Source organism: Pararge aegeria, chromosome 14 (genome assembly GCF_905163445.1).
Source record: "Pararge aegeria chromosome 14, ilParAegt1.1, whole genome shotgun sequence".
Taxonomy (NCBI): Eukaryota; Metazoa; Arthropoda; class Insecta; order Lepidoptera; family Nymphalidae; genus Pararge; species Pararge aegeria.
In genome coordinates, this window is record NC_053193.1 from 6482157 (window position 1) to 6504868 (window position 22712).

General features: G+C 34.6%; 1 protein-coding gene across 1 annotated transcript in view; it reads left to right on the plus strand.

Moving 5' to 3' along the window:
- Positions 1 to 719: 719 nt before the first annotated feature.
- The window catches only part of LOC120629292, a 73498-nt gene continuing 51505 nt past the window's right edge, over positions 720 to 22712 (plus strand). The window contains exon 1 of the mRNA XM_039898191.1: positions 720 to 835. The gene's annotated coding sequence lies outside the window, so the exon portion shown is untranslated. The remainder of the gene's footprint in view (positions 836 to 22712) is intronic.

Here is a 22712-nt window from a genome sequence, read left to right on the forward strand (position 1 = left end):
AAGGCGGAGATGGTAAAACTGCCTCTACACTAAAGTGATGACCAAGAGCAACGCCATTTGCCAAGAGCGTACACTAAGAAGAAACACACAGACCTATTTTTGCCAACAGTTGAAAATTTCGGCGCTAAAGATAACTTTTGCTTGCACCTTTGACCTCTGATCAAATGCTTCATTAGGTACTAACCTTACTAACAACGTTTATAGCAACAAACTTATTATATTGTTAAGGCTTTGTAACAGAATTATAATAATGTTTTCAGGAGGTCAAGGTATGTCAAATTAACTGTGATTTTATGATTGCGATGGTAGTAAGAACTTTATAGCCACAAAAGCGACTGCTTAAAAATAGAGAGATAAATATTTATTTATGTCCAGGAATTAATACAAGTCAAGGCTCGCTTCCCAGGCAGCTGTCAAGAGATCTCCGATTATATGCATATTAGTCTATAATGCATTCAATTTTCTTTTGCGTTGCGTTGCGTTGCCGGCGGTACGGAAACGGCCTGTCTGGCTACTCGACGCGGCCGCGCGCTGCACGAATATTCGCGCGCAGTCCGCTTTGCTTCGCGTCCTCCATTGGCTCCGTTCGACTCACTCGACTCGACTCGGCCGAGCGCGTTGGACACGTGCTGCGTACGCTCCCGCAAGCGAAACTTCACTCGCTACGTTCGTTAATTCGTAAAAGTGGTGTATTTGAACTATCAGTTTTGAGTTCGGCAATACTTTCTTTTTGTTTTCGTTGGGACAGTTTTTATCTTGTGTTGTTTTAATTTGTTTTGTGACTTTAACACATTGGAGGTGCACGGTTTATTTTCAATACGGCCGTCTGTTTACGGTGAGTACGCTTTGAATTTCAATTTATATTTAAGTATACGTATCTATAAAGGAGTGTCGTCCAGCTGATTTATGCGGACGAGAAGAGATCGCGCCATGAACTGCATTACAGATCGAAGGTCGTACGTTTCCTCGCAATCGGATCGGTTTCTGTGACACACTAATTCGTTGTTAATCTTCCTTTAAAAATATAATGTAAACAGAATTAGATACACCAAAAAATTCAATTAATATTGTACTACGCTACATTATACGTGCAAAACAATTTACAACGGATATCCCAATTATGCATATTTTAACTAAGAAATGAATTTCGAATGGTCCGTAATTATGATAATAAGTTTTTAAAATTAAGCAATATTCAAGGGTTACTAAAGGAATAACTTCCTTTTAAGATATAAAGACGTGCGTTGAACTCTTTTCTAGGCTTTTCTAGTGTTGTATTTTTTTTTAAGATTTTTAGTAATATATTTCATAAACGAAAATCATACAGTGAACTCTCTAACCACCTGTAGATAACCTAATATATTATTCCAATGTATCATGCGGGTTATTCAAATGAAACAATACTTTTGCTTGTTTCGTTTTGTTTTAAGTATTATATTAATATATGTCTTTTTCTCATCTTATAAAGATTATAGGACGGTAATTGTTCATTATAGACAGTTAATTTGAATAATAAATTAAATAGTTCGAGCACTACTTAGTAGGTACTTGTGTTTTCCTTTTGATAACGGTTAGTTTGCAAACAAGAGGCGACAGATTACTTGGACAAGGTAAATATTATGACTACTTCGTGCATATTTACTTCTTGCACTTGTCACTGATTTGGCCCTCTTAATTTATGTACTTAGTAACCGATACAGACCTTGATTTAAATAATTTATTCACTAATTGCAATAAAAGTGGGACGTCATTCAAAGAACTAATTTTCCTTTTAAAATATTCTTTGTACCTAGGTTTCGTGTGAATTATTTCGGGTTATTAGGTATAATTAATATGAGTAATTTAGGTAACTCGTCTACCTAAAGAAAGTCTTACTCATCAAACCATATAAACCGACACAGGCAGGTTTAAACCTGAATCCTAAAGCAAGATATTTTTCCAAAAATGATAGAATAAAGGTCAAAATAAGTAGATGCCTCTTTTATACAGGTTTTTACTACTTGATCTCCGCGTCTTTTTATGTCAAACGCTTGATAAATAAAACCAAAACAAATCTGTTAACCGTTTTTTTTGTATAGGCAGAAACTGGTAAAAGAGATATATTTTTAACCAAATAAGAGTCAAACTTCTGCTTGCGAGCTTTTATAAGACGTGAAAAACTTTGCCACAGTTTTCCGTACCGGTTTATCCATTTGCTAAGCCGTAAAAAGCGACAGCAATATTTATATGAAAACCTGTATGTAGGTATATTAATATAATAAGTCTGAAGATTGGGTATATACCTAGGTACATATATTAATTTAAAATGAAGTAACGGTTGCCGATGCTCTTGTTAATTTCGTGACTAAAAAAGACCAAATGCCAATATTTTAAATCTATCAAAAAATTCTTAGAATACTTAACTATTTATCTTATAACAGCTGCAGCCTATAACAGCTACTGAAATTCATTTTAGTGAAATAAACTTTTCTAGAAGATGGGTGTTTTAAGAGGTAAACCCGCCACACTGCTCCAATGAGAGTTTACGGGCTTTAACGATTGTTGATAATCTCATATTATTGATAACAGGACTAACAGCTCATACAAAAGTTTTGGCCTAACGTGAGAATCGAACCCAAGATCTCGTAATTAGCGTAGTTGAAGATGCTAAAAACCGGTAAACGCGGAAGTTGGATGAAGAGTTCACTGAGAATGAAAGTGAACATGTATGAATTCTACAATTATGTAGTTTTACAAGTAAATATGAAGATGATTATCATCGGCACATTTCTTTAAAAATTAGTACTTTGAGTAATTATATAATCGATGGGTAGCTAGAACAACAACTATCTCAACATCCATTAAAATACCATTGTTTTCTTAAACTCATTTGCAAGAAATTAATTAAAAGTAAACGATTTTATGCAACTAAATTAGACAGCATTATTTTTTTTGGATAATTCTAGTTTTTTTATGGCTATGTCCTCTAATATCTATATGGCAAAGAAAAAAAATCTTAGTTTTATGAAAACCTATACCTACTTCCAAAAAACCCGTCTGGACCCGGGTATACCTACCAGTGTACCAATCTACATTTTTATGAAGTAGGTGTGTACTGTACCTATACTCCTTCAACTTAATAAAGAATCTTAAACTATGAAATCAACATAAATAAGAATTAGTATACAATCTAAAGGTACTTTATAAATATATATGTATTTTTTTTCAATGTGTGCTATTATTATTTTCGCTTTGTTTGTTATTGTTTTGTAGCTAGGAATCGGCGACTATAAAGAAAAAGGGCTAGCTGAAAACCAGTGCTGCCCTTATACTAAGCCAGCTCCTTTATATTGATAAATAATAATACCATAATAACCGTTATTGATAATTCATTATAACAAGTACTTCGAAATGAATCTTCATGATCTCTCTTTAACTGTCACATATTTACGCGTAATATAATAACAATAAAAACAGAGTTGATGGCAATAAATTACAACTTTATAAAAATAATTATAAACAGAACTTTTTACAATTATTCAAGATTTTAAGGTCACTAATCAATAAATTCACATTCGTAAACCGGTCTTACACCTCATTTGTGTGTCACAAACGTTCGAACATTTTGTTCTACCAATTTTAGTCCATAAACATATGACCTGATTTTTTTTTTTAATAACTAATTAAACACATTAATTTACACGCTTCTGGGTCCAGATAACTGCTCCACCTCTTAAGTTAATTATTATTCTCAAGTATAAATGATGACCGGGAACGATGGCTTAACTTGCTTTTTGAGGTGATGAGGTTAAAAGCTAATCTCTGAAAGAAATCGTACACGGATCTAGCTCGTCGGTGGTAGTTGACTTAGATTAATATTGGTTAACCTACACTAAAATTTGGTAAGGTATACTTATGCTGACCTCCTATAGGGATATACTTCCTATTTTATTTTACACTAGTTTTAATAGTAACTTGACACACGTTAATAAAGTAAAATTTATAATGAAGCCAAATCTATTTTACACTTTAAATTAAACAGTTATAAAAAGAATTTCGTATGCTGTAGAAAATGTTCTAATCTTTTACAGCTACAAAGAACATAATAAAAAGAATGGGGTTATTTTAAATCCTTTCAATTAAGATATATCTTTTGAGAAGTTGTACACGTTAAAGTCGCGAGGAACCGCTAGTCTTATGAAAATTAAGCTTAATTTGCTGTACTCCGCGATCAGCAGGAGAATCTGTATGGTGTAATTTATAATTTCTCCAATTCTTATACTCCGCACCAAACAGATCTTCGGCAATGTACCCTACGCACGTTGCAGTACAGCAAATTGAGTTTAATTTTTATAATAATATCATGGAAAGTAAAGTAGCGCCTGCTTCTATCCAACCGCTAATCTTATAATAAAGGTAGAAATATATTATTCTACTTTGAATTTTGACTACCGAAACAATATAAACATTTATGTGCATTATGTAAAACGTTTAAACTATTGCTGTCTATTTATGTTTCCCAACTCACAACTACGACGCGACGTACAAATTGTTTGGAAGTTCCGAAGTAACAAGTCAATTAACGGTAAGTACATAGAGACCCTTTCTGTTACGAAATTAACTTGTAGGTTTCAACCTATTTCCGCGTCCGTTGCTATTGCTTATTAAATATCTATTTTTACATAGTATCAGATATCGCACAGTTTGTTATCGACATATTGTTAATTGTCTTGTGATACCAGAGATGGCAGCACTGGGTAGAATAGAATAGAGACGCAGTTCAATGCCAGTTGGATTATTATTATAAGTTAGCGGTAAATTTTGATGTCGGATTGGCATTCAAAGTATATTAAAACCAAAACAACAAGTTCAAAGAAGACTACTATGACGACCCCACATATCTTCAGAGAAGAAGCAAAAAAAAATTAAAGATATTTTCTGCACCGTTAAAGCGAGTGATATATAATTGCTAAAAACGCCCATAACTTTCAGAAGTTAATAGGTTAGAAGTGTGCCAGGGTGCAAACTCAGTCCTCGAAAAGCCAAGCCGAAGTCCGAACCATATGGCTTTCACCACATTATATAATATATCTAAAATGGTAAAACCCCAATACGTATTATATCGGGTTAACAATCCGTTAATTTTCCAGCATTTCAATCCAGGACCTCGTAATTCGTAAGCGCCCGATATAAATAGATATCCCGTACGGGCTATGATGTTCTAATTCGACGAAAAAAATAAGGCTTTTGTAAGGTCATGTGTTGTAAATTTTTACAATCTACTGCACCTATTTTATTCGTCTCCATTAACTACCTTGTTGGTCTACTGGGTAACATTTTCAGACCACAGGGTTCTAGGTTCACCTCCTGGGTCGAATAAAGTCCTTAAGTGTAAGGTTTTTCTGTCTCGAAATTCCCAGTTATAAGATATTTATTATTTATTTAATTATCGGGTAAGTTTTGTAGAAGTGAAAACGTAGTTAACTATAAATAAGGGAAATTAGTGCTGAGTGTCCTAATGTGTGTAACGAAAAAACCTTACATAAATTCACTCACTATTTTAACAAATGCTAGAAACAATGTGGCCGATTTACTGTCCGCAAATGACATCTCCTAACATAAAAGGACAGGGATCGTCAGTTTGAACCAGAGTCCACATCTCGTTACCTATTTGCCATGGATATAAAATAGTTTGTCCTCCGAGATATGGCGCTCCGGACGTTTGCCCAGAGTGTTCTTCTAATAATTATAAAACTATCGTCCATTTATCCCTACTTATTTAATGGAAAGGGTCCATAGATTTACTTGTTGTTTCTCCACAAAGATAGTACGAAAAGTGAAATGCTACTTGTTATAAGTATGCGCTATTTCTGTTATGAGGCCACCAAGGGGAAATGGTTCAATAGGTTTCGATAAAATTAGTTATGGATTTAGGATCAATACTCTATCTTTCATGCAGAAGATTTTCGTAGTACATTTGTCGAGGAAGTAGTGATCTAGTTGGTTACATTTTTACACTTCGTTCCTAGTGCAGAGCTGGTTTAAAAATATGTTTGTTTGGAATACGTATTCTTAACCACACAACTTGACATGATTGCGAATGCAATAAGCACGATGACATCGGAACACCTTTATAGAGGGAAAATTTAATGTGCTGTCAGGCGGGTCCTTTTAGATTATAATATGTCTACGATACTGTTTCTTACTTTGTAATTTACCTGTACACGTTCCTTCGTAGTTCCAACGTTCGTATATTGACCCACACACTGACTTTGAATTCAATTGTATTGAGGTAATTTCCTCGGTTCTCGAATAATGTCATATTTATTAGGGTCTTCATAGCTATTATATTAGTACATATCTTTTACATTAATTACATACAACATGTTTTTTTCATATAATGCCCGTTTCTTGTCGGGTGTAAGAAACAGGATTGGAACTTTTTCAACTCCTTTCTCATCCATTTTATTAAAAACGGAATATTCTCCATATTCTTTTTGTAAGTGTATTCTACATATTAAAACGTTAATATCTGATACTAGAAACCAACTTCTTAAAGTACCTCCTACTTTTATAGGTTAGACGTGATCTATTCTGACATGAAAATATGGTGTAGTATTTGCACCACATCTTAACCATTTTAGATGTTTTTTTTTTTTTTTTTTTTTCAAATTACTGTCTATATTAATGAAATATGTCCCATTGGATTTGGACTATCAAAAGCTAGTTGGAAATGGGTTGGCAAGCAAATGGGGTATTACAGTATTTATAATAAAGGTAAACTTTTTCTAGAACTTTATCCTGTGGAAGTACTATATTATTTAAAGAAACTGTACAAATTTGTCGTATAAATTTGCGGTGTAAACTGACAACCATAACATTAACTGTGTTAACATTTAAGGTCAAATGGGGTCATGGATTACTATGGCAACCGCAAAAAGGTTATGGTCGGAGATAATAATTGTTAAACAATAATTCACGCACATGTTCATACGGGCCGTCATACACGTGTAAATGCGATTTTAAATCATAACAAAAAGTTAGGGTCGTCAGTTTGTTTTAGGTAACTTGTGATATACGGAAATTGGAATATATATTTATTTTGAATTAGAATCACTTCTCTTAATAAAGTATACCTTATACTCGAGGCTCGCTGGCGAATATAAACTAAGATAACTGAGAGACCAACAAATTATGAATTCCCAATTGCCCCTGGTGCAAAATGACCCAAGACCTCCCACTTATACGAGCAGGGCGACATATACGTGAGTACAGGGTACGCACTAAGCAAGAATACGATAAAAACTAAGAAAAATCTCCAGCACGAGTTATAAAAAATTTAAGAATGGACCTTGTAAGTGTTATAAAAAGCCCACCCTAAAGTTTTTATTACTCGTACTGATGATTTTTCCCACTTTATATCATTTTTCCGCTTAGTGCATACCTCGTATGCACGCCGCTGATCTATAGTTGATCTTAAGCTCTTTCTAATAAATCTTAATCATCAATTTGGGCAGTAAATACTTAATTTGTTAAACGTATACATTGGTGCCTTCTACTTCGTACTAACACAAATGTCTTAACTAAAGTGACAGGTCTAAAACAATCCTATCCTGTTCTATGAAGAACAGTGTGAAAGAGATAGCACTACTGATAGACCTGTCAATTTAGTTCAACGCAGAAAACGTAACCGATTTGGCACCATTGTACACCTAAAGCCACAGTTTGATAATAGTACAAATACCGCTATGTTGAATACATTTTTCCAGTGATAAGTAGTACGATTCACAACACAATGGTGTACGGCACGCATAATGTAAACTTGGAGTTCGTGCCAGTTCAACATCATCGCGGATTAAGTTTGCACGAACGAACTAATTCAATTCAATGATTTAACCCGATTCGTACCATTTTGAATCTCTGATGCTAAACAATTTAAACCGAACTGTCAACAATTAATCTTTTCAATGATCTCAAATTTAGAATTTTTTATTTTTTTTAATTGTTGAATTAGAATTTGCATCTAACCAATAATAATAACTGAAGATACCAGCAACTTCTTCTGCGATATTTTTTTTAATATTCCGAGAGATTAAGACATTTATCTGAACGAAGTCGCGGGTAATAACTCGTAAATAATATTTCTTAGCTGATATTTAGGTAATATCATAAAACTAGTTTTCAATCTTTGACTGTCTGGATATTGTAAAAAAGAATCAATCAACAAAAAAACTAAACCCTTTAGGTTACTAATGGAAGGTTTTAGAGTTTTAAATACAATATCTAATATTTAAATGTCTAACTATTCACTACACGATTAATACCTACCAGGTAGGTACAAAAAGCTTTAAAACGTAGTTACTCCGCGTACACATTTTATTGTTTTTGTATCTTTTATTCACGAATATTGGCATGCTGTTTACATTGAACCCAGCGTACGAAGGCTATCGATTATTGCAGGCTCTTGCACCGGTAGTGGATTGCAGGGGTCGTAGGTCAAATTAAACAATGGGATCCATTAACCTGACTTTTTGTAAACATGGAAGGAAAATGTTTCCCGATGCATTTTATAAGCAGTGCATAATACCTACACCGAACCGGTTACTATAATTCAAAGCTATTCACATACAAATAACGTCAAGTCTTCTCTGTTTTAAGAAACTACACCAACGATCAAACCGATCTGCAGATTCAAAGCATATTTTGCAGCTAAATATCTTATCTACTAGCATATTTCTCTTTATTTCGCAATTGTTGATAGAGGTTTCGATATACACTATGGTCTTTATAATATAAGGTAACCTATTCAAATTCATTAAACTAAGCGCTGACAATATTCTATCACACACACCGTTTGTATGTTATGTAAAATATAAACTATTAAACCATTCTTTAGCCAATTTTACAAATCTCGCCATGTAGGTATGTATTTTGTATTAAAAATAAGTAGGTAAAAGTCTTTTTTTTCAAAGTGACTGGAAAGAACTATTTGGAACACGTGGAATTTATGTTGTAATATTGTTAAGTGGTAACGATATCAATCACACCCAATCCGTTATTATTTATAGCTTTTGTTGTTCTTTATATGGGTTCGTTTTTCCATGAACATGTTCGGAACACAAGAATCAAAAAGTACGGCCGTGAAGGCATTTTTCGGGAAAGTAAGAGCTTTTACGGAAGGAAACCATTGGCATTGGCACCATAGCCCGCGGCAAAGAAACCAGTCGAACTACATTAATGGTCATTCGACATTTATTGCTCTTTATCATTGGTGAAATTGAAGCCGATCACATCTGCCTCATTATAAGCTGTTACGCTCTAATCAATTAATGAAATATGATAACGATTTAAGCGCGCAACCTCTTTTATGTAGTTATAAAGAAAGCTAATCGAAATCCCTACTAATATTAAGAATGCGAAAGTGTAGTTAGTTTGACTTTCTTTCACGCAGCAAAAGAGCAACTACGAATGACAAAAATTACGTTATATTTTGCATAGGGATAATTTGTATGTGGCCAGAGAACAACGGCTTCTTTTTATTCCGACAAGATGCCCAATGTAAAGCGCATTTCGGTTTGGGTGTTACCTCGTATTTCAGTATCGGAAAACGGAAATTCAGTATTTGGTATTTTGAATTTGGAATACTTTTTATCCTAAATGCCGCTCCAATAATATAAATGTGAAAGTGAATTTGTCGGTTTTGCAACATTAGTATGATACTATAGTTATACGCAAGTGAAGCCCCGGGCGGAGCTAGAAATAATATTATTATACATCGGAGTTAATATTTAAAATTACCACTCGTATCAAATAATCAAATAATGTTCATTTATTAATATCAAATTTTTATGAATAAAATATATAACTATACTACACTTCAAGAGAAGTTTGTTACGTTTTAATTAAAGCAATAAAACGAATGCAATCTTGCACTGTTATATCACGTTATCCAATAAAAAAGCTATACGGGTGGGAAGGTGTATTTATATTAACAATTTGTTTGGCAAACTTTTTGGGTTACTTTCACTCGCTTTTCTTTACTATCTACGCTTTGTACTATCTTTTTCTTAGGCATGGATTGCCAAGGGACATTAGACAGTCTAAACCATTAAGTATCTTCAAAAATCGTTTAAAAGAATATTATCTATCTACTGAGTCATAAAGTTATATATATGTGCATAAGTGAACATAAGTGTTTTTCAGTGTTTGGGTGTTTATATATATATTAAAAGTATTTATGTATATTATTCATAGCAATATTCATCAGTAATCTTAGTACCCATAACACAAGCTACACTTACTTTGGGGCTAGATGGCGATGTGTGTATTGTCGTAGTATATTTATTTATTTATCTACTTAAGTCATATGCTTAGTTAATAAGAGTAACTAACTATGTATCTAACTTAATATGCCCACTAGTTCATCATCATCATTATATTAACCCATTACCGGCCCACTATCGAGCACGAATCACCTCTCACAATAAGAAGGGTTTAGGCCGTAGTCCACTACGCTGGCCTAATGCGGATTGGTGGACTCCACACCTTTGAAAACATTATGGAGAACCCTCAGCTATGCAGGTTACCCCACGATATTTTCCATCACTGTTGAAGCAAGTGATATTTAAATTGCTTAAATCGCACGTTAGAGGCGCATGCTATAATTCGAACTTGGCCCCTCGAAAGTGAAGGCAACTTTCCTAACCACTGAGCTATCACCGCTTACTGAGCTATCATCAAGTTATACATTGTTTATCTACATGCATAGTGCACATGGCAATCGTAGTCAATGTATAATTATTTCCGCAGTTCCAAGCGATAAGTAAAGGTTAAAAAGGCATAGTTAAACCAATACGACATCAAAGCGAGCTATGAAAGCAATGTAAGCTTTCTTACCGCGAATCGGTTGGTGTTTTTTTTTACAGTTTAGTGAAATAACCAAGACAAACTATCTTTTTGGTGTCCCTATTAAGATAATTGGACGCAATGTTAATTGCTGCAATATATAGGTACAAACATAAATGTGATCTTTACCTTTTATTGAAGAGCTAATAAATATTGAAAAAATTGTATCGTAAAGGGTGTCCTTAGCACGGTGTCTTTGGACTTAGCTGGAGTCCTTTGTTTATTGTAAATGTTCATATAAGACAATAATTATAAATGACACTGAAAATATATGTCCGTTTGCCGCGGATTATAGCAAATTAAGCTTTATGTTTATTATAAACATTTTAGCACATTAATCATCATTTTAGTCAGCCATTCATCATTATTGTATTACGTGCTCGCACTGCTATGGTGGGCTTTCTCTCCCATAGGAGAGGGTGATGTAAAGCCAACAAGAAATTATTATCACATGATGATAATCTATACTAATATTATAAAGAGGAAATATTTTTTTTGCCAAAATTACTGGATTGATATTAACCATTTCTTTGCCAAAAGATGGCTAAACTAGTACGAAGTAACATTATCTACAATATATTTAAAAAAAAATTGGAGATCCTTAGGGAATTTGCGTGAATGTAAAAGTAGTGAAATACATTATTTTGCGTGCACTGCGAAAACTATTGAGGATACATAAAAATTATACACTCATTATTGCTACAAAAGTCCGTGAAAGAATATATTTAATATATATAATTTCATAGTTAAGTCGCAATAGCAGCTTTTGTGTTCTAAAATTGTATTAATCACCGACCAGTACAAAAGTCGGTTACATTAGTAACGCAATAATAATTCTTATTCAAATTAATAATTTTATCAATAAGGGTAGGTATTTATAAAGCAGAAAAATACTTTTGAAATAATTCCAATCGGACATTTAATGTAATTTGGCTGCGAGCTATAATATAAAATTTAAGGACTACACCTAAGCAAATCTTCATTAAAAAGTCATACTTAAAAACTATACCCGATTTTTTTATGTTATTTTTTGATTAGAGTACACAACTTAGAAATATGGTTAAATAACAAAAACAAATACGGACGAAGACGCAGGCAATAGCTTATATATTTGCTGTGATAATAGGGTCCGACGACTAAACTTGACTATGTGTGTGACTCACATAAAAAAACAGGGGTTTGTATAAAACCATTCTGTAGAGCTATAAAATTTAAGGACTACACCTAAGCAAATCTTCATTAAAAAGTCATACTTAAAAACTATACCCGATTTTTTTTACAAGAGTACACATCTTAGAAATATGGTTAAAAAACAAAAACAAATACGGACGAAGACGCAGGCAATAGCTTATATATTTGCTGTGATAATAGGGTCCGACGACTAAACTTGACTATGTGTGTGACTCACATAAAAAAACAGGGGTTTGTATAAAACCATTCGGTACAATTTTCCGCTAATAGAGTTAGCACTCCTTTATATTGGAAACTATCTGGATAGATTAGTTTGCGATCGCGATTTGTAATTGAGATTTCGTTGTTTTTTCTCGACGCCCGGCCATGTGAACAAAATATGGGAGTGAGATTTTCCCGCGGCGGAGCAGGTCGCACTCCCACGCCGCCGCCTTCCGTCTACACCTCGGACTCACAATGGCAACATTACTGCACACTTTTTCCCCATCATTGTTGTTTATATTACTCGTTAACGTTCGTCAATAATTCCCCGAAGCGAGACTTGGATCTTTCTTATGTTTTATAGAATCAAGATTTCTTCCGCGTAACAACTTTTTATCTTCTGCGTCGCCGATACCAGTCCTTTAAAGCAAACGCCGACCTGATCCAATTCAGATCTGGAACGTTTTTTTTATAACAGTTTTATTTTTTAACTCTTAGTTAAGTATGTCTCCTTTCACAACGGGTCACTAAATAGTAAAATGGTCCATTGGAATTATGTACTTTGTAATGCGTTTACAGTTTGTGTTGTTAATTTTTCTTTATCGACTAATGTTGTGCGTAAGAAATTTTGCCGAAGAATAAACTCTTTAACTTAACTACAAGAGATGATAGAAATTACAAGAAAACATAGCCTTTGAGATAAAGCTTATAATCAAAATAAATAAATTTAGGTTTGCCTCTTTAACTTTTTTTATATCATTCCGTATATTTAGCATTGTAAATGCATTGGTAGATAGGCTTTATAAATAATTATTTTCCACGTTTCAGTTGACAGCGGTATTTACTTATAGTCTACTTCTGCAAGAACGTGCGGCACTGTGCGATTTTAATTTTAAATGTATTCTCTACATTAACATTGTTCTAGACTAAGAGCCGGCGAGGAAATTGCAACTCTAGACTACATATATAATAATCTAATTATGTCCTGAACCGATTAATTTTTAAAACCTAAGCTACAATTTAAAATGTAAGCACCTGCTTACATTTTTATCGGTCTGAAAGTGATAAACTAATTTTGGATTTCACAGTTAGGAACCAAAAAGTAACTATTAGGTATAAGGAAGGAATAATTTAGGCTACTTTTTTACCGCGGGAAATCGGGAATACAAAAATTCTGCGTGGTAAATAAGCAAGATGATATCATAAGGCCGTCTCAAGGCCTACAAATATACATGCAATTAAATTGTCGCCGACGCAGGCGCCATACGTATTCTTACCTACGTGCACCTATAGACAAGCCAAAACTGTTTTCACTGGGAACTGTGCCATCTAGGTGCAGCTAAGGCGACAAGCGACCGAGTTTTGCAAATTTACTGCCCTTTTAAAAGCATCCCGACGCTAAATGCTTTTGTTACGGTAATTTTCATAAAGTGCGTAGATAATAAACTTTGTTATGCAGTTATCAAAAGTTTACTTTGAACTAAGTGGGTCGCAACTCGCAATAGAACAGTTCAAGCTCTAAATCCTTTTATAATGTAAGAGAGGTTGCGCATAGGCAGCGGTGAGACATTTTGAGGATAACATACCGGAAGAAGTTGATATAGAAGCGTCAACGATAAACTCTCTGGTCTTGTAAGAAAGAATCAAACCTTAATCGGAATAACGACATCGGATACCGACTCTTACCATGAAATTTGCCACCTCGCCACCCTGGGGGTCGAGTATTGAAAGGCTACGGTCGGAAAGTGGAACTCAACATATCTTGTCTTTTTGTAGGGATGTCACGATACCACTCTTTTATTCCTCTTGCGTCTAACGGCTACCTGCGACTATTTGACGCCATCTGACCAACTAACTACGTTTATACCGATGCTACGTTTGGCGATGCGGGATCACAATTCCAGCACCTTAGATCCCCAGCGCAAATCATTTATCTAAGCGTCGTTACCACTTTAGCAGCGTGACTCGTTGAGTCAGTAGCTTTGATTCTTCTATGCATTACCTCATTTCTGATATGATCGCGTAGAAATACACTAAGCATCAATCGCCCTTTAGTTTTGAAACCATCAGACATTAGGCACTGCACCTGGACCAGACCTAACTTCTTGTTTTAAAGATTCTGAAGCACGTGTGACTTTTAAAAGAAAATATCACTATTTTTATTGTAACGTTCTTTCGTGTATTTCGATACTCGAAAACGATTCTAAGAACACTTGTTCACAAATATCGTAGGTGTTTAGGTGGCTTTTTGGGTGTGTTGATTGAGTTATTATGTTTTTATAAGCTTTTATTTAGTTTCAACTGTCACAGCGTCTGTCTGCCTGTAAGCAAATCTAGCACCCAGTATCAGAAGAATCATTAAATATGTCATTGTTTGCTCGGACGATAGCACCACATGAGCAACGCGATGTCGACTCGATTTTAATTGGCCGGTAATTACCTCTATAATGGTTAATAAGGGTTGTCACCTATAAATTTTTTTTATTAGAGGATAGATGTAGTTTTCAACTTAACAACGTGTTCTGCTATTTTATAACTCAGGTTTGGAAAATAATAAGAGCAAAATAGGTAACAGATGTTCATAACATCTTTATTATTTTATCATAATTATTATTAAGACTTACCTTAACATTTTCCTCATACGTAGTAATTAGTACATACAACTATCTCCTTCATCGTGCGTTCTATATACGCCTACGGTGCCCAGTTGTCAGCATCAATATCCAGATTATATACTTAAACGGTTTTATGTTTAACTTACGGTGCCGGTAACCCTATATTATGTATTGAGCTTTGAATGTTTCTGCTGGTGTCGTACTGTGTAGTTTGTTTTTACGCAGTGAACAAAGATTACCGTTGCTCGACGATATTTTTTTTTTCATTTCATTCCGCGAAATGGTATAACGGTGTCCATTTGTTTTGGTTCGTCACAGACTACGCTTCAGCCTTTGTCGCACTATATTAAATAAAAATTACCCTCTTTAAATAGGTGAGTATTCAGCGATGTTCCCCTTTATCAAAGTGTCGGCACACTTGGACGCGAAAATTTTATGCAATGGAAGTGTGCGTGGATCGGTTAGTATTTTGTCATATTTTCTTTATTATGCCATAGCGACCATTATAGTTTGTCGATGTATTTAGGTGTGAAATTGCAATTATCCATGATTGCGTTGTGTTGTACAATATCGCTATTCAGAATCATTATAATGTATATCACAAAGCAGCCTATCGCAGTGTAGGCTTCATCAATCAGATTATTGGAAGATGATGTCATATCTCAACAATCTCTTGTTACATTGCTAAGCTTGTCAATTAAATATTACATATATCCCAATCGTTGTTGTTAGGTTTATGTTAACTCTCATTCAAAATATTATTTATTTATTTATATATAAATTTTTTGCTTGAACATGGTACAAAAAACATAGATGTTAAGCGTAATTCACGATCTACGTATTCAGCCAAGATAAGCGTGCAAAAATCATTAAATTTTTTTTCAACTAGTAATAATTATAATATTATATGTATATTGTAATTATTATTAGTATATTTTAGACAATAATGTTATCTTTTCGGAAACCAATTTAGTAACGTGTTAGTATGCTTGATCTATCATTATCCAATTCTTGATATTCATAGATCAAGCATAATATTCAAGGTATGGTTTAGTATATAGGCTACAGAATAAAAATAAAGGTACAGCCTAAGACTTAAGCCGTCCGAAATACTCGATGATTTACAGTCTGATGATTTACGAAAGCTTTTTTGTTTGTTCCTTCCGTTACGCCCTAACTGAAATGACTAAGACTAGACTAGTAAAATAAATAAGACTTTTAATCCTAGGAAAACAAACGGTTCCCACGGGACTCGTAAAAAACTGCCCGTAGTAGTTATATCATCTCCAGTTGTTTGGCGCCAGTCGTACAAAATGATCATGCAATTAGTCGTCTATACAGCGTATGAAGAAGCGTCTCTAAAAAGTAAATCGTGAGAATCGATTACGGCAAGCGACGCGTCAGGAATCCGCCGACACGACATTGTAATGTGACAAGGCTAGCAACACGTGGATGCCTTTCCATTCAGCGCATTCTATAAATGCTTTTTAGATTTTGAATGGATCGCAACACGACGTTAAAAATAATAGTTCGAGTGAACTAACTCGGTTTCACGGAGAAGAAAATGGCGGGAGCTCTCTCTACGTGATCAAATTAGAAATGAGATCCATAAAAGCAACCGACATTTGATGTATCGGCCAGAGTATGTATCTTAGAGAGCGAATAGATGTTATATTGCCAAAGTGCAACCCCGTTTATAAAAGATAGCTTTGTTAGCGTACTGATGATGCTGTCGCAAGATGCCGAGGTTTATTGAAATCCTTGGAAGAATTACACTTATACCCATTGATTTGAATACTTTTTAACTGATGGTGCTGTAATATTTTTTTATTGCCTTCCTAATTTAGAAGTAAGCATTTTGTTTTTTAATTTTCTTATTTTTTGCATTTTATTTCCAATTTACGTTTTGGAAACTGTGTGAATATAATAGCCGCTAGTACATCTAGGTATCTTGTTATGTAATATAGACCTAAATGAGCACAGCTTTGTAATAAAGACGAGAGTTACATAATTAAACCAATTAGTTAGTCAAACACACAATCAAGCTAATAGTAAACAAGAAAGCACATGACACAATATAACAAACGCAATAATATTGAGTAAAGTTAATGGCACATTGTCGCAAAATACGCACAAACTGATTGCAGCTCGTTATAGTGATTCACTATGGTATTAAAATCTCATTTATACAGGATATATTTATCTCGAGATATAAATTTTGACATTTCTTTACACAAGGGCTGTCAATATTTAAGCCACAAGTAACTATTAAGATAGCATTACAAACGAAAGTTATAAAGATTCTGCTGTCCGATTTGAAATCGATACTCAAAAAATTTTAGTGTAAAGATTTTTGACAGAAAAGTTACTGACAGGTCCCAGAAATTAAATTCGCAAGACATCACCACAATGAAAGAGAGATGCAGAATGTAAAAATCGCGTGACGAGTGAATCAACAGTTCAAGTACTCAACATCGCTGGGATGTGTACGGGCCATGCTGCAAAGTCAATTATACGCAATTTCAAGTACCGAAAATACGATACAATCGGCTCTGGTGGCAATATGCGATTATCCTAAGTAGGTAAATTCAACAATGGTTAAAGGTTATCCATATATTAAGGCGTGTCGTGCAAGTAGGTATTCGTGCTTACTAGTTCAATTTAATAAGTAAATAATTAATCAAAATTATGACTGTGACGACTCAATATTGAGACGTAGGTACATGAAGATAAACGAGAGCAGTAATGACTAAACAGTTTAGTTTAATCGTTGTTTTAATGTCCGTGACATGAGGCTTTGATAGAGGTGGCACATTGGTTTTTATAATCGTTTTTTAATTTAAACTTATTGATCTCCGCAACCTACACACCTAGTAACACAGCCGATTGGCGCAGTGGGCAGCGACCCTACTTCATGAGTCCAAGGCAGTGATTCTCACTACTGGAAAATGTTTCTGTGATGAACAGGAATGTTTTTCAGTTTCTGTATTTTATAAGTATTGATGTATATTATTTATAAAATTATTTATCAGTCATCTTAGTACCTATAACACAAGCTATGCTTACTTTTGGGCTAGATGGCGATGTTTGTTTTGTCGTAGTATATTTATTTATTTATTATTTAATAGGGTTAACGACCATTATTATCAGATTTTAATCACCATAACCTGTAACGACGATATAGTCTGGATGGAAAGCTAACGATCATTTTTAGTGCTGCTTAGTTCAGTCTATGGACAATCGATGATAATTTTTGGTCCGACTCGAATAGAACGCAGGATTTCGTGAACCGTAATCGAATATGCTAATGCTAGGCCAAAGTAGTGACTATATCGCACGACTATATATATATAAACAGTGATAAAGTTTTTTGTTTCTAGTAATAATTTACTGATCTAGCCGATGGCTCATTTGATGGTAAGTGGAAAGCCTATAAATAGAGCAACACTACATTGTCCAACCAGCAACCACACCCTTCAACACAGCAGCACAACAATGCTACTTGACGGCAGAAATCGGTAGGTATTCTCCGATCGAGCTCTGTCTCAAAAAGCTATACCCTAGCCTTTACAGTACTAATATTATACCTATGTGGTATCGTGTCATAATATGACGTATGTGTGGGTGAACTATGTTTATAACTTAGTAGGCAATTTAATATTTATAAGAATGAGTAGGTATACCTAATGTCAAAAGACTCTCACGCCGCTTAATAAGGTCACATAAAGCGTAGCGGCAGGACAAGGCGAGCGGCAGTGGGCAATGAAAGTGACAACAGCGGACGAAAGTGACTAACTAGATTTATTTACACTTGTTCGAAATAGACGCTTCTAAAACTGGTGTCCACTTTACATCTGTGGCTAGAGTTGCCATATAATTTGTTCAACATTTAGGGATAATATAAAAAAATGCGTTTCCTTCACGGGACGCCTGACAGATGCGAAACATCGGACGGATTCGACGGCCGAGTGGCGCAGTGGGCACCGACCCTGCTTTCTGAGTCCAAGGCCGTGGGTTCGATTCCCACAACTGGAAAATGTTTGTGTGATGAGCATGAATGTTTTTCAGTGTCTGGATAATTATATGTATATTATAAGTATTTATGTTTATTATTCATAAAAGTATTCATCAGTCGTCTTAGTACCCATACCACAAGCTACGCTTACTTTGGGGCTAGATGGCGATGTGTGCGTTGTCGTAGTATATAAACTATTTATCTATTTATAACCTCCCCTTCTGTTAGTCGGTTAATAATGACTGTTTATTACAATATTAATAATAATTATAAATAATAAATACGAAATACAAAAATTGAATCATATATCGTGGCGACGCGTCGCCACGCCAAAATCAGGTTGACTTTCCGCCTATAGATGTTTCACATCAAAAATTAAAATGTACGCCTTAATAGTAAGATTTACAGTTCACATACTGTACTTGTATTAAGATAAAGACTTCTATACAATGACAATGACAAATCGGGCGCTGCTATGTATCGCGGAGTATGATTTACCTACGCTTCTTCGCTCACGTTACGCCTTTCTTTTAAATCTCACGCGCATACATTAGCGTAAGAACCTACCTACTTACTCCAGATTTATTCTTTCTTGCCTTTTAGATGGCCAGTAGTTTTTATTAAAATTTACAACGCTGCTATGTTGTTATGATTTAAAGTGACTAAACATCTTTGTATTTCCTCTTGACCACCAATTTCGGAAATATAAAAGTTTTAATATACCAAAAAATAATCATTTTACGGAACATCCGGAAATTTCGATACTATTTGGCAAATGTATTATGTACCTTGTAGGCCAGCGTGCTTTGCTATTTATATCGCTACGGGCGAAGATCTGACTCCTTCTACGGTAAACTAGATTTTGTTCCGACCGCCTGATGTTAATTAACTACGTGTCCAATTTATAGAGATTTAGAGAAAACAGGTAGACCTCAATTTTAAAAATGTCTTATAAAATAAACTCGAACTTAGGACTGCTTATGATGCCAGCATCACTAAAGAATTTGTACCAGCAAGCATAGAAATAGCGAGACCCTAACACAGTTACATAGATAAAAAATTAAGCTGCAAAAAAAGCTTTATGGCAAATATGTCTATAAAATAACAAATTGAAAATTTAATTTTTGCGTGTTTCTTTTTGCACCTACCCAATTTTCTCTTTTTAAAAAAAGAAGCGTTTTTAACATGAAAAGGCATTATTAAGTTTTTACTAGCACTGCATTTAGATATGTTTGAGCTAGCTTGAATGAATATTTTTGGACAGAGCCTACAATCACATCTTGCCTATCTCAACTTACAAATTCTTTGAAGCTCTGTATTTCCTTCGAATTGTGTAAACACACGGCGTCAGCTTGTTTATCATCATCACAATTATCAACCTATTACCGGCCACGGCCACGGGGTTCCTCTCTGAATAAGAACTGTTTAAACTGAAGCCCACCACGCTGGTCCAGTGCGTATTGCAAGACTTTAAACGCCTATCTAGAAATCTCAAGCATGCATATATTCCCACGTCTTCCTTGCCTATTGAAGCAGGTGACACTTAAAACGCACATACGAGTAAGTCCGAAAAAGTTAGAGGTGCGTGCCAGATCAAACACGGCACCCCTGAAATGGAAGCCGAAGCCTTATCCACTAGGATATCACAGCTTATCGTGGCATCGTCAGCATGCTACTCAAAAGCATTCACCAACAATCAAGTTGCATGCTTCGCAGAGAGAGTGTTCACGAGCTTATTATTTCGCAAGCCCTATGTACGAGTACGAGCGGGACATTTTATTAAATTGTTCCTTGTGTCAAGATAGTCGAAGAGCCGGTGGGAAATAGTGAGGAAGTATATAATTTTTTTTTTGTTTAATTGGAAAACCATCAGTTGGGTATACGAAATAATTAACAAATTGGTTTACTTAAAACTAATAACAGGTTTCCACAGATAGGTTTTATATAAACATTTATTTGCATATTCTGTTTTGTTCCAAACTGTTCCATAACCTATATATGTTTGTTTTCTGATCAGTAAAGTTTAATAATGAAAATAAAAAAACGAATTTTAGAAATATTTCTTACCTGAAGATGCAACATGCCACCTGCGTACTGAATCTGTATGACACTAGAGTTTAACGTCACAAATTGCAGCAATTATGGTAATCCTGAGCATCAAGTGTAATAAATAAAAATAAAAAATAAAAAAAATAAAAAAGCCTTTTATTTCTTCATACATTTACATAGTTTCATATTTATCCTTAATTTTAAGTATATAAAGTGAAAATAAATAATAATAATAATAGTTATAATAATTAAATAAAAAAACTCCGTTATGAAGAACCCTTTTTCAAGGTCAAGGCCTCCTCCAGAGACAGCCAGAGCTGCCTGTTTTTTGCTTTCAGCATCCAGTTTGGTCCAGCCACGTTTTTGATGTCGTCCTCCCACCGATAGTGCGGTCTACCTCTAGCACGGTTACCTGTTGGGCCTGGCCATTTCGTTAACCTGACGGTCCATCTATTGTCGGTAAGTCTAGCCACATGACCAGCCCACTTCCATTTTGCTTTTAGAGTATAGGCGAGGGCATCGATTATTTTGGTTTGTTGTCTGATCAGAGAATGTCGAATTTTATGGATTCTTCTGACGTTCATAATACTTCGTTCCATTGCTCTTTGACACCTTATTATCATATTTCTTACTTTGTCCGTAAATTTCCAGGTTTGACAGCCATATGTCAGCGTAGGTATTATGCACGAGTTCATAATCTTACTTTTAAATTTCATAGGCATTTTGCTTTTTAAAACCTCTTTCATGCTCCAGAATTTGTTCCATGCAAATCTAATTCTTCTTTTTATTTCTTCTTCGTTGTTGTTTCTTGCGAAAGATATTTGCTTTCCTAAATATGTGTATTTCTGGACATATTCTATATAAGTATTTTCTATAATTATTGGGGTTTCTGTGTGGTTAGTCATTAATTTTGATTTATTAAAGTTTATTTCCAAACCTGCCTCTCTACTTGCCTTGCTCAATGAATCCATCATGTATTGCATTTGTGCGCTACTTTCTGCAAAGACTGCTATGTCATCGGCAAATCTGAGATGGTTGAAGTACTTTCCTTGGACGTATATACCTAGTTTACCCCATTTTAAAGTACTTAGAACTGACTCTAGTACTGCTATAAAAATTTTTGGTGATATCGGGTCACCTTGTTTTAAACCACGTTTTATAGGGATTGGTAAACCCGTTGATTCTAGTCGTATCTTGCTCGTGCTATTCTCGTATAAATATTTTAGTATGTTTATGTATTCTCGGTCTATTTTTAGTTTTTGTAGGCATTTCCATATAACGCGGTGTTTCAAGCTATCGAAGGCTTTTTGATAATCGATAAAAGCGACATAAAGAGGTTTTCGGTATTCTTGGAATTTTTCTATTAGCAATTCGACAGCGTATTATCAATTGTTGAAAACCCGGTTCTAAAGCCAGCTTGTTCAATCGGTTGGTTAACCTCTATTATTCCCTTTATTCTTTTCTCAATTAAAGAGGCGAATAGCTTATAAAGGCATGGCAATAAACTTATGGGACGATAGTTGGCTATATTGTTCGGATTTCCTTTTTTATAAAGTAGTATGATTGTAGATTCTGTCCATTGTTTTGGGGCAATGCCCGTCTGTATGATTAAATTAAATAATTTTGTTAAGGGGCATGTTAAACACAATCCCGCTGTTTTAATTGCTTCGTTTGATATCATATCAGAACCTGGGCTTTTAACGTTTTTTAACCTCTTTATTGCCTTAAGAACTTCAAGGTTGTCGAAGGGAGGTGAA